At 43.9% G+C, this 14,478-nt stretch overlaps 1 protein-coding gene across 3 annotated transcripts in view; it reads right to left on the bottom strand.

Moving 5' to 3' along the window:
• LOC143958219 (immunoglobulin superfamily DCC subclass member 4-like) overlaps positions 1-14,478 on the bottom strand; it is a 194,486-nt gene that overhangs the window by 50,547 nt on the left and 129,461 nt on the right. The window lies entirely within an intron of this gene.

Raw genomic sequence — 14,478 nt, 5'->3', positions numbered from 1 at the left:
CGGACATGGTGCAGGAGGAGATGGTCAGAGGCTGCGGACATGGTGCAGGAGGAGATGGTCAGAGGCTGGGAACATGGTGCAGGAAGAGATGATCAGAGGCTGCAGACATGATGCAGGAGGAGATGGTCAGAGGCTTCAGACATGGTGAAGGAGGAGATGGTCAGAGGCTGCGGACATGATGCAGGAGGAGATGTTCAGAGCCTGCGGACATGGTGCAGGAGGAGATGGTCAGAGGCTGGGAACATGGTGCAGGAGGAGATGGTCAGAGGCTGCGGACATGGTGCAGGAGGAGATGGTCAGAGGCTGGGAACATGGTGCAGGAGGAGATGGTCAGAGGCTGGGAACATGGTGCAGGAGGAGATGGTCAGAGGCTGCGGACATGGTGCAGGAGGAGATGGTCAGAGGCTGAGGACATGGGGCAGGAGGAGATGATCAGAGGCTGCGGACATGGTGCAGGAGGAGATGGTCAGAGGCTGCGGACATGGTGCAGGAGGAGATGGTCAGAAGCTGCGGACATGGTTTAGGAGGAGATGGTCAGAGGCTGCGGACATGGTGCAGGAGGAGATGATCAGAGGCTGCCGACATGGTGCAGGAGGAGATGATCAGAGGCTGCAGACATGGTGCAGGAGGAGATGATCAGAGGCTGTGGACGTGGTGCAGGAGGAGATGGTCAGAGGCTGAGGACATGGTGCAGGAGGAGATGGTCAGAGGCTGGGAACATGGTGCAGGAAGAGATGATCAGAGGCTGCAGACATGATGCAGGAGGAGATGGTCAGAGGCTTCAGACATGGTGCAGGAGGAGATGGTCAGAGGCTGCGGACATGATGCAGGAGGAGATGTTCAGAGCCTGCGGACATGGTGCAGGAGGAGATGGTCAGAGGCTGCGGACATGGTGCAGGAGGAGATGGTCAGAGGCTGGGAACATGGTGCAGGAAGAGATGATCAGAGGCTGCAGACATGATGCAGGAGGAGATGGTCAGAGGCTTCAGACATGGTGCAGGAGGAGATGGTCAGAGGCTGCGGACATGATGCAGGAGGAGATGTTCAGAGCCTGCGGACATGGTGCAGGAGGAGATGGTCAGAGGCTGGGAACATGGTGCAGGAGGAGATGGTCAGAGGCTGCGGACATGGTGCAGGAGGAGATGGTCAGAGGCTGGGAACATGGTGCAGGAGGAGATGGTCAGAGGCTGCAGACATGGTGCAGGAGGAGATGGTCAGAGGCTGCGGACATGGTGCAGGAGGAGATGGTCAGAGGCTGAGGACATGGGGCAGGAGGAGATGATCAGAGGCTGCGGACATGGTGCAGGAGGAGATGGTCAGAGGCTGCGGACATGGTGCAGGAGGAGATGGTCAGAAGCTGCGGACATGGTTTAGGAGGAGATGGTCAGAGGCTGCGGACATGGTGCAGGAGGAGATGATCAGAGGCTGCCGACATGGTGCAGGAGGAGATGATCAGAGGCTGCAGACATGGTGCAGGAGGAGATGATCAGAGGCTGTGGACGTGGTGCAGGAGGAGATGGTCAGAGGCTGAGGACATGGTGCAGGAGGAGATGGTCAGAGGCTACGGACATGTTGCAGACAGAGATGGTCAGAGGCTGCGGACATGATGCAGGAGACCAATAACAAGAGGTAGTCAAAGGCTGCAGAGGGGTCTTACCCGGCTGTTATGAGAAGCACGCACCACCACAGAGACCTCACAGAGGTGACACTGCTGCTTTACATTAAAAAATGTCGCCACCCGGCACCATTACGTCACTGCGCATGCGCCCGTTGCCTGAAAATGGCCAAGCGTGTACAGGCTTTTCCAAGCTGCGGAGACGCATTTGCAATAGACATGTCAGCCCAGGCCCGCAACCATATCTTTTATGGGCCTCCTGCCCTCAAAGCAGCCCCTGGGCAGGCGGCCTTGCCGGTATTCTGGGCGGCGGGGGGGTGCTTTCAGGAAGAAGAGCGAGGAAAGGGTAGATAAATATGTAATTTGCATTTCCCTTCCTTGTCTTAATGAATAAAGTGAGTGATTCCTCCTGATCACTGACTCTGTTCATTCATAACTGAAGCATAGTAAACAGTCTTCATTCATAGCTGTGTTTACTATGCTTCAGTTTGTGAATGTATGGGAAGCTCCATACAGAGCTATTCATGTCCATTCATTCTCTGCAGCTCAGTCTGCAGAGATGGAGATTAAGGGGGCTGTGTCCTCAATCTCCTTTCTCTGTCTCAAAGGTGGAACATCAGAGGTCTGTTTAGACCCCTGATATCTCAGCAAAGCCCCCCAACAAGGCTCCTAAAAAATAAAAAATTGTAAAAGAAATTACTAAAATGGTTAAGAAATAATAAAAAAAAAACGACTGACACTAGTGGCTGAACTACCAGGGTTGCAAAGCTTACACTTGTGATCGGGCACCTGGTTCTCCGCCACCGTGGCGGCTGGGGGTCAGGGGGCCCTTTAGGTTTTTTTGTTTTTTTTGCACCAGGGCCCTGAGGTTTCTAGTTACACCATTGATCTCCCAGCCTCCCTCCCCACCCACACATGCACAGTCCACTCTTAGACATGTGCAGAACGGAAAAATGTGTTTAGTTTCCAATAGATTTGTTATGCTACTAATTTAGTTGAATTAATTTGTTTTGTTTAACCACTTGCCGACCAGCCGCTATCGTTTTACTGCGGCAGAATGGCGCGGCTGGGCGAAACGACGTTTGCCCTGTGGCCACTAGGGGTGCCCGCTGCTCGCCCTTGGAGCCATTGCGAGTGCCCGGCGGTCGTGATCACTGCCGGGCTCCCGTGATCGCTCGTGACATGGCGAGAACCGGGATCTGTGTGTGTAAACACACAGTTTCCGGTTCTCTGAGGGGAGAAGAGGCAGATCGTGTGTTCATACAAGTATGAACAGCGATCTGTCATCTCCCCTACACAGTCCCCTCCCCCTTCAGTTAGAACACACACTAGGGAACACAATTAACCCCTTGATCGCCCCCCTAGTATTAACCCCTTCCCTGCCAGTGACATTTTTACAGTAATCAGTGCATTTTTATAGCACTGATCGCTGTATAAATGCCAACGGTACCAAAAATGTGTCAAAAGTGTCCGATGTGTCCGCCATAATGTCGCAGTCCTGATAAAAATCACAGAAGGCCGCCATTACTAGTAAAAAAAAAAAAAAATTATATTATATATTATAATAAAAATGCCATAAATCTATCCCCTATTTTGTAGACGCTATAACTTTTGCGCAAACCAATCAATATACGCTTATTGCGATTTTTTTTCTTTTTTTTTACCAAAAATATGTAGAAGAATACATAATCGGCCTAAACTGTGGAAAAAAATAGTTTTTTTTTTTATGTATTTTTGGGGGATATTTATTATAGCAAAAAGTTTTCAAAATTGTCGCTCTGTTTGTTTATAGCGCAAAAAAATAAAAAACAGCAGAGGTGATCAAATATCACCAAAGAAATCTCTATTTGTGGAAAAAAAGGGGCTTCAATTTTGTTTGGGAGCCACGTCGCACGACCGCGCAATTGTCAGTTAAAGTGACGCTGTGCTGAATCGCAAAAAAGTGCTCTGGTCAGGAAGGGGGTAAAATCTTCCAGGGGCTGAAGCGGTTAATTTCATTCTGTTTATTAACCCTTTCACCGTCAGGTCTGTACATCGTATTGACCTAACGGCGGGGCAATCACATACAATCCAGTGGCTGCAGCCAGCGGGGATTTTGTGAGAAACTGACAGGCGCTCCTCTCCATGGCAGCTGAAGGGGAAGGAGGAGAACATCTCTGACGTCACTTCCGGGTCAAGCTCTCGGCGCCCCGGCTCGATTTGCCGGAAAATAATGTTTTGCAATGCGATCCACATTGTAAAACATTCAGTGGAGTACAGAGGAGACATTGGGGGGGGGGGGGGGTCCCGGCATATCTCAATAAAGAGAACCTGTCACCTAAGAATCATCACATAGGGGACTGTTTGTCCTCTATATGAGGGGGGAAAAAAAGTTAAGTAAAGCAAAAAAAATTTATTTTTTTGGCAAAAAAAAAAAAAGTTACATCCAAGCACATAAAATCCCCCCCCCCAACATTTTTTGGAGGCCCCCCCACCCCTACATATACACATGTACTAAGGTAAATGCATGGGTTGGGGCGCCTACGCGTGAAATGTTGATTGCAATATATACACACGTTACATATCGCCGCCCACGCCGGAGTGAGGGCAATAAATCTAATACCAGATCTCCTCCATAACACTAAACTGATAGGGGGCTTTTGAAGCGTCGCCTATAGGAAACATGGGGTGCTAAAGTTTTTTGCCATTTCCCGGGAGCACATAACTTTAAGGTTTGGCATGTTGGGTATCTATTTACTCGGTGCAACCTCGTCTTTTATATTCTACCCAAAAATTTATGTAATTTATTGCGTTTGTTTGCCCTAAAGTTCACGTTAGTGAGTTTTTTTTTACAGAAATTTTGCATTTCCTAGACCTTTGCGGTAATACTGTGTGACATAACAAATTGCAACTCCCACGATTTTATTCTCTAGGGTGTCTGCTCTGGCGGCAAAAGGGTTAATTGTCTAACACATTCCAAATTTTCTGAACAAAATTCTAATCGATCGAATAATGAACGACCGATTCAAATTCTGTGTGAAGAATAGCTGGTTGTTTAGGAGTGGGCCAAGGAGACGGACGCCGCTTCCTTAACAACCGATGACTCATCAGCTGTCAGCGGGCTTCCCCTCCAACAGATGAAATGTAAAACAAAAGAATGCCGGCAATAGAAAATACTGGAAAAAAAAAAAAAACTGCTTGGGGTCCCCCTCCCAATCCAAAAGAAGCCCTTGGGGCCTGGTCGACTGCATATGCATGGGTGGGAAAGGAGACTGGGAGAGCTCATTCGTGGATTTCCAGGGCCACTTATTTGGCGCTGGGTACGTCCTCAATAGAACTAATCTATGCCACAGATGTGTGATGTCTCTCTCAGCTGCAGTCACTTGTGACCACCTAAATGTGTAAATATTCAATAATAGACATGTGCAATTCGTTTAGTCCTGAATTTGTTTTTTAACGAATTTTGACAAATTCGTTAATTCCGAAATTTCCGAATTTCAGAATTTTTCTATTTCCGAATTACGAATTTCGAAAATTCGGAAATTCAAAAATTTGAAAATCCAAAAATTACATTAACTATTAAATTATAAGTATTGGAATTATATTTCAAATTTGGCTGTTTGTGAACGCAACGAGTACGAGTTTATCCGAAGTTACGAATTATCGGAAAAAACGAATGCCGCATCAAAACGAATGGACGTAACGATCTAATAATAATAAACAACAATAATAATGATAATAATAATAAATCCTTTTCATTATTATTTATTATTATTAATTTGTTCCATTCGTTTAGATTCGGTATTCGTTATTTTGGATAATTCGTAACTTCAGATAAATTTGTATTCATTACGTTCACAAACAGCCAAATTTGAAAGGAAATTCCAATACCTATAATTTAATAGTTAGTTATTATTTAGAATTTTACTGATTTTCTTTCTTTTTTTCAGATTTTCGAATTTTCGTATTTTCTAATTTTCGAATTCCGAAAATCCGGAATTCCGAAAATACAAAATTAAGAAATGCAAAATTCGGAAATGCAAAATTCGGAAATGCAAAATTCGGAAATGCAAAATTCGGAAATGCAAAATTCAGAAATTTGAAAAACTTAATTTTCGAATTTCCGAATTTAGAATTTAGAAAAAAGCAAAATAACAAATGAAACGAAAATGAACAAAATTTTTGTCAGTGCACATGTCTATTCAATAAATAAATTGTAACTGTGCTCCCAAACTATCAAAATGCTAGTGCCTTATTTTCTCTATTTACATCATACTGTGAAAAAACAATAAATAAATTAATAAATACCACATCAATCTTATAATCAACAACATAAATAAATAAAAAAAGGTCAAAATTCATAAATTCCATAAATGGTGTCAATTTCTGTGTCCAAATATATCATTAAACAAATTAATTATAAGAATCCATATCATACCTGCCACATAGCATTAAATTGTAGCACGGCCAGCTCCAGCCGGGAAGACAGGCTGTGAGCCGCACTGGGCATGTGCAGAGTAACGTCACCCAAGGCTCCGCCCTAGGCTGGGCGCGTCCTGCCATCTGCAGGACAACTTGGGAAGGACAAGAAAACGTCATCCAGAAAGTGTGAAGACCCCCAAATAATCACACACCTTGTGTCTGGGTCACCCAGAAAGTGTGAAGACCCCCAAATAATCACACACCTTGTCTCTGGGTCACCCAGAAAGTGTAAAGACCCCCAAATAACCACCCACCTTGTGTCTGGGTCACCCAGAAAGTGTGAAGACGCTCAAATAACCACCCACCGTGTGTCTGGGTCACCCAGAAAGTGTGAAGACCCCCAAATAATCACCCACCTTGTGTCTGGATAAACCAGAAAGTGTGAAGACCTTCAAATAATCACCCACCTTATATCTGGGTCACCCAAAAAGTGTGAAGACCCCCAAATAATCACCCACCTTGTGTTTGGGTCACCCGGAAAGCGTGAAGTCCCCCAAATAACCACCCACCTTGTGTCTGGGTCAGTCAGAAAGTGTGAAGACCCCCAAATAATCACACACCTTGTGTCTGGGTCACCCAGAAAGTGTGAAGACCCCCAAATAATCACACACCTTGTCTCTGGGTCACCCAGAAAGTGTGAAGACCCCCAAATAACCACCCACCTTGTGTCTGGGTCACCCAGAAAGTGTGAAGACGCTCAAATAACCACCCACCGTGTGTCTGGGTCACCCAGAAAGTGTGAAGACCCCCAAATAATCACCCACCTTGTGTCTGGATAAACCAGAAAGTGTGCAGACCCTCAAATAATCACCCACCTTATATCTGGGTCACCCAGAAAGTGTGAAGACCCTCAAATAATCACCCACCTTATATCTGGGTCACCCAGAAAGTGTGAAGACCCTCAAATAATCACACAGCATGTGTCTGGGTCAAACATAAAATGTGAAGACCCCCAAATAATCACACACCTGGTGTCTGGGTCAATCAGAAAGTGTGAAGACCCCCAAATAATCACACACCTTGTGTCTGGGTCAATCAGAAAGTGTGAAGACCCTCAAATAATCACCCACCTTGTGTCTGGGTCACCCAGAAAGTGTGAAAACCCCCAAATAATCACACACCTTGTGTCTGGGTCACCCAGAAAGTGTGAAGACCCTCAAATAATCACACACCTTGTGTCTGGGTCACCCAGAAAGTGTGAAGACCCCCAAATAACCACCCAGCTTGTGTCTGGGTCACCCAGAAAGTGTGAAGGCCCTCAAATCATCACACACCTTGTGTCTAGGTCACCCAAAAAGTGTGAAGGTCCCCAAATAATCACCCATCTTGTGTCTGGGTCACCCAGAAAGTGTGGAGACCCCCAAATAATCACACACCTTGTGTTGGATTAAATTCATATAATACTTATGTTATCTGTTTATTGTTGAGGTAGCCACTTAGCCTCAAATGAATGAACCACATGAAAGCTTTGTAATCAGAAGAACAATAGCTGGACTCGGACCCCCCCTGCTGTGATGTGTGTGTGGTTGCAGGCTTCAAAGGGAGTAAGAGACAATACAGCATGCTTCCTGAGGAATGGACATACATGTGAAGGAATGCCTCTTGGCGAAATCTATTGGATGGAAGGCAAATGGGGGTGGCTACGAGTGGGTGTGTACGTTTGTATGAAAAGGCTCACACACAGACAATGTTTTCCTGTTTGCTGTGAGACCCTGCCATGTGGTGATTCAGCCTATTTTGGGAGATGGCTCCGGCCTAAACCTCATGGTGAAGGCCCTGTCCTGGTCTGAGCCTAGCTGATGCAGCAAAGCCTCGCAGAGGACCGTGTGATAAGTATCTTTCATATTATTGTATTGTATGTTCTGAATGTAAGCTGCGTGATATTGTAATGTCCTTTTATTACTTTATGTTAGCTTTCCTAACTTAATGGGAAATAAATAAGATAGCGTTTTACTAGCAGCAATGTGTGTGTTTTCATAAGTAACTTTATATCAGTGTGCTTAGTAGGGTCTAATAAATTAGATAACTATGGGAAGAGACAAGGTAGTAATAGTTTGTAGAGCACATAATGTCTTTCATTTGGCACCCCAGATAACATGTGGCAATCCTAAAAGCTGCATAGAACTTACAGGACAGAAGTGCTCGGATACAAGGCAGCTGATAATGCCACATTAAGTGTGGTAAATCTGTACTATGGATAGGCAAAATTTAATGGTTTTGAATGATATCAGGTAAAAGTGGTAACGAATTAAGAATAGAGAATGCTAGAAGAGCGATTTGTTTTTGTTTTGTGTGAGTTGTAAGAGCTACGATAATTGAGTTTGATTTAGTACTCAATGCAGTGTTGGTACGTTAGTACAAATAGAAGTGTGTATTGTGTGGATTGTATGGTTGTGAAATGGAACTTGTGTATACATATGTTAAAAAGTATGCCTCTGCCAGTTACCATTCATGTGCAGATGAAACTCTTGAAAGCTAGTATAAGACTCTATTATCTCAGTGTCAGCAACATAATAGCAAAGTATCGGGCAAACAGCTAAAAAAAGTTAAGAAAGAAAAGTTGGCTAATGAAATTGCAGTTTTGCTCAGAATTAAAGTTATATCTGAGCAAATGGGGGGGAAGTGGGAAGTAGAGAGGAGGCATCTGAGTGAGGACATAGCGGAAGTCAGTGAAAACCTTCTAAAGATTGCAACAGCCTCTAGTGATGAGATGGATGAATTGCAGGCAAAAGCAAGAGATTTGTCAGAGAGAAACGGTGAACTACAAGAACAGATCCACAGTTACAGGATGGACTGTAATATGAAGAGCAAAGTTGTAGAGTCATTGCGAATGAAATTGTCAGAGATGGAAGAGTTGGTTATGTCTTTAGAAAGAGAATTAGCAAATGTACGCTCCCAGCTTCTTACTACAGAGAAACTTATGGTATCGCTCAATGAGCACAAAGGAACATGCCAATTGGCCGATATCTGCACGATCAATGAGGAGAAGGGCCGTGATGAAACACAGTCTGCTATGGCACCTATAGCTTCAAGGCAGAATGAGAGTTTGATTACAATCCAAGAGAGACTTACTTTGTGCCAGATGTTGGGTGAATTTAATGCCCTGGAATCACCAATGAGTCTGTCCAATAAATTTGAAGCTCTAGTGGTTAAATTCCATTTGAGTAATGAGGATGCATGCTCTCTTCTGAAAGCATGGCTACCAGGACCTTTGGTAGGTCAGTTATCGGCACAAGTTAATGATAACGTAGCAGATGCAGAGGTGCGGAGGAAAGAGTTGCAGCGTATTGTGGACAGTCGTGATAATGGTATGAGTGATTTGCAATGAATGAAATTTAGGAGAGGAGATGACCCAATTTTGTTCTGCAGTGAGTATCTTGCATTGTATATGAAAGTGTTCAACTGTCCTGACTTATTGGAGGACGATGCAAGTTTCATATACTCAATGGCCAATAAGTGTTATGTAAGCTATCCCACTAGAATGGCTCTGAGGAATGCTAGATCCTACCAAAATTTTGTCAATATTCTCAGAGACTTCTGTCAAGAGTCCAGGGAAAGGGAGTATGGGTCAAAGGCAGATGTGTCCGTAATAAGCAGAGGTACAGGAAGGCAGAGAAAGTTCAGACATAGTAAATGGAATAGACATAGATTTCATAAAGTCCTTAAAATTGCTAGCATTGAACAGGAAACCCCAGAAATACAAGTACCTACAATGAAAACCCCCACCCAGGGCAGGGACAGCGTAACTCAAAGGCCTGATATGAGAGATAGCAGCCAGGACAGATTACACAGTGCTGAAGGAGAGATAAGAAATGACAATCCACACCCTAAACACAGCCAGCAACAAGACTGGATGAACATTCCAATATTTGCGCCCTGGGCTAATCTACCATTTTGGCTTGTATGTAATTGGACACAAATGGCATTGACATTTTTCTTGGGTAATATGGCAAAGATTTCCAATACCACTGCGTAGTATAGAAAGGTATGGCAACTATATTGCATTAATGGGAAAGGCTTTGGGGACTTAAAAAGTCAATTGTCATGATAATTGTGTGTAATCACTGTCTTTGTGTTTTTTTCCACAGACCATGAAAGAAGTTAAATGGCTTTAGATACTAACATTTGCATTTGTTTGCAGGTCTGTCAAAGTGAGAACAACAGTGGTAAAATATATGAACATGGGTTAGGTTATTGTAAATGCATAATCGATTATCACATGGTACCATGAGCTCATTAGTTAGTAATTGTTTGCAAACAATGAAAAATAAATAGTACTAAAAAGAGTTACAAATGAAGCTAAAATGTTGTGATGATACATATGCTTTGTTTTGTTTTTTCGTTTTCCCCAGTAACTAATTGTATTTCAGATTGGAATAAGCACTCTTTGCAGGAGAAAAGTCCATGGATGTTGTCAACTAAAAGTTGAGTGTTTGTCATTGTTGTATGATGGTTGTCTTGTCGTATGATGGTTGTCTTGTCATGTTGTTTGTGTGATCATGGCCAGATTTTTAAGTTTTTTACATTTTTTTTGTATTTTTTATTTTTTTTTATTCTAAAATTTTTTATTTTTTTTGTTGATATTGGTTTAGTCCTCTATGTTAGTTATATTTTTATTCAGGTGGAAAAGTAGTAGGTCTAATCCACCTGAAAGGGGGGGAATTGACAATGCCCTCAATTAGAACCAGTCACCTGAAAAGGGGTAGTGCATACATCGTAAAGATACAGATAGATGCAGTGTTTTTTTTAGTTTGTAAAATTTGAAGTTTTTGAGAAGCAACACTGACGTTCAGTTTTAAACGTTTTTTGATCATACCATGGGGATCCATTTTACAGTGGGTGTAGCCTAAAGAGGTCATGGTTGTTTGGATAGTTTGGTCAGAGTTGCAGAAGCCAGGAATACTGAGATCCTGGGCTCCAAGGAGGGAACTATAAGTAAACATGGTAAGCGAGCAGATATTGTGGATAAGAATTTGATACTGCTCTTGTTTTTCACTTCCAGAATCCAAGTGGAGCGAGAATTGGAGAGGCTTCTGGAACATGGATGACAGATGATCATCTGGTTGGCAGTTTGTCTGTGCCACACCATACCACAAATTAGTTCCGATAAACATCAGGAGAGAAGGAAAACTGAAAGATTCAGATTAATACCTGTTTTTTCGTATGGACAATTTGGTGCTAATCCTGAATCTGAAAGACTGTGCCTAGCAAGAGAACTCTTGAAATATTTTTGCTGAAGTCTCTCCTGATGAATGCAAACATGTTATTTATACATGTGCAATGGGTTGGAGGTTGGGGAAGAGTTATGACACATCCAATCCGTCAAAACATGAAAATGTAAAATATGTGTTTTTTTGTTGGAAGGAGGAATTGAAAGAAGAAAGGTTTTAATGTATTACATGTATTGATGTAACGGAGACAATATGGTGCAGGTACCCAGGAGGTATACTGGCGCTTATGCATAATAAGGTGGCTGTTGGTCAGACTAAAGGGTGCCAGGTGATACATCAATGGGGTGAAAACTTCCTCGTAGGGGTGGTGTCTCAATCCTAGCAGTCCTAGAGAGAAGCTTTCGGTTACAGGACATGCGGGACACCAGAACTAGACACGAGGAAGATACGCCCGGTTGGTGTCTCACCTGAGAGGTTGAAACCCTGCACAGATAATGCCAGTGAATACACACAGGAGCATGCTCTGTTAAAATAAAGGGAACAAACGCTGGCTACCAGGGTACCGTAGGACTTCACCACATGGTGCTGCAACATCTCATGGTGGTTGACAAAAACCTATCACCCTATATGTGCTGAGTATACACTGAATCAGGTGCGGTTATTGTACCAGTGACTTACTCCCAGAGATGAGAATGAGGTCCATGCAGGATGCTTATTGCTGAGGAGTAACCCGAAAGAGGAGGGATGTATTCAGCACTATATTGGGGGGGGGACCATAGCTGGGATGGGTGGTGGTAATGGAGGGGACATCAGCCTCCTGAGGAACAAACTCACAGCCATAGCTTCAGAGAAGGAGCGTGACTTTGTTACCCCGGGAGATTGGTGGTATCCTTGATAACATTCAATGAAGTCACAGAAACACTCAGGTTAGAGTGGCTCCGGATTTTGTCAACCATGTTGAGAGGTTGGTAGGGAGGACAGAAACCTGTCATTGGCTCTGGCGCGCACTCTGTGGCAGGTGGAAATATCAGCCAACATCAAGCTGATTGTACCGTCTCTGTATGAGGGGCAGTGGCCTGATGAGTTAGCATCACCGCTCAGTAAGATTTTGCCAAAACACGTTGCTTATACTAATCCAAAGTAGTGGTCGAATGCCTGTATGGGTGGTACTAAGTTGGATTGTGAAAGGTGTTATGCTGTATGTTCTCGTATACAGAAGTGCAGACTTGGTCTGTATATTTGGTGGCATCAATGGGCTTACTGACTGGGGACTCTATCTTGTTGCATTTGAGGCTATATCACACATGTGATCAGAGAAGATGAACGCTGGAGGCAGGTTGATATTTCCCTTTGTCGGAAGCTTGACCATGATGTCCTTTGCAGGCCAGGTCAATACATGGGGATGAACGAATAATGTTGGGAAGTTATTTCTCTCTGTATTCTGGATGGAGAGGTCATTGCTGGGAAGAAGGCACCCAGGTATTATTTAGGACATAGGCGAGTTTTTGTTTCTTTGTCCTAAAGAATACCGGTGTAGTGTTAGTCAAGGGACTAGAGGGTTCCTTGAACCTAACCGTAGGTAGAGGTGCATGGTATACAATGGGCATGATCTCTGAAATCCAGGCACAGGGGTGGAATTGTGTGGGTTTGGTAATTGTTGTAAACTTATATGTGTAGTTAAGCGATATTTATCTAGAAGGGTCTCCCATTTGTCTATGCAAGTTGAGGGACGATTTGACGGTGAGCTCTCTGTGTACAAATTGGAGACGTTGCTGCCAAGTCAGAGCCCTGCAACGCCGCTGCGAGCAAGCCTGCCTAATCCCGACCCGTATTTACAGTAAAAGGTTATAGGAGGTTGGGAGCGGGGTGCGTAATACATACATATGTATATATTATGGTAATAAGTTGATTTATTTTTGTGGTAGAGTGTGACCTATGGGTATTGTAGGCTAGTAAATATGGGCAAGAAAGGCCCTCCTCAAGACTCGGTATTTGAAAGCTGGTTGATCTGTTACTCTGAATGTGTGCTGGTGAGTGAATGGACACCCCCTGCCCGTATTGCCGTCCTGAAGATACCGAAGATCCAGAATGGTGGCATGGAAGCTGTCGCTGAAGAATGATGATGGTGTATCACTCAGTGGCAAAGCGGCACGTGTTGGGAAGCACCACACGGTAACACAATTATGGACTGCTCCATAGAACCTGTTTCTGCACATGTTGAAAAACACAATATGGTAAGACCATTATGGACTGTTCCACGGGAGCGGTTTCTGAAGCACATGTTGAAAACCACAACACATTACACAGCTAAGGACTGTTCCATAGGTACTGGTTCACACGTTAGGACAGTTATGGACTGTTTAATAGGAACCGTGTCTGAAGAGGGGTGGTATGCGCCTTTCAGGCGCAAAGCGGCATATGTTGGATTAAATTCATATAATACTTATGTTATCTGTTTATTGTTGAGGTAGCCACTTAGCCTCAAATGAATGAACCACATGAAAGCTTTGTAATCAGAAGAACAATAGCTGGACTCGGACCCCCCCTGCTGTGATGTGTGTGTGGTTGCAGGCTTCAAAGGGAGTAAGAGACAATACAGCATGCTTCCTGAGGAATGGACATACATGTGAAGGAATGCCTCTTGGCGAAATCTATTGGATGGAAGGCAAATGGGGGTGGCTACGAGTGGGTGTGTACGTTTGTATGAAAAGGCTCACACACAGACAATGTTTTCCTGTTTGCTGTGAGACCCTGCCATGTGGTGATTCAGCCTATTTTGGGAGATGGCTCCGGCCTAAACCTCATGGTGAAGGCCCTGTCCTGGTCTGAGCCTAGCTGATGCAGCAAAGCCTCGCAGAGGACCGTGTGATAAGTATCTTTCATATTATTGTATTGTATGTTCTGAATGTAAGCTGCGTGATATTGTAATGTCCTTTTATTACTTTATGTTAGCTTTCCTAAATTAATGGGAAATAAATAAGATAGCGTTTTACTAGCAGCAATGTGTGTGTTTTCATAAGTAACTTTATATCAGTGTGCTTAGTAGAGTCTAATAAATTAGATAACTATGGGAAGAGACAAGGTAGTAATAGTTTGTAGAGCACAGAATGTCTTTCACCTTGTGTCTGGGTCAATCAGAAAGTGTGAAGACCCCCAAATAATCACACACCTTGTGTCTGGGTGACCCAGAAAGTGAGGAGACCCCCAAATAATCACCAACCTTGTGTCTGG

Source organism: Lithobates pipiens, unplaced genomic scaffold, assembly GCF_037356315.1.
Source record: "Lithobates pipiens isolate NorthernLeopardFrog02 unplaced genomic scaffold, aLitPip1_a1.2 Scaffold_6, whole genome shotgun sequence".
In the NCBI taxonomy this organism is placed as follows: domain Eukaryota; kingdom Metazoa; phylum Chordata; class Amphibia; order Anura; family Ranidae; genus Lithobates; species Lithobates pipiens.
This window is presented reverse-complemented; position numbering and strand designations above follow the sequence as displayed.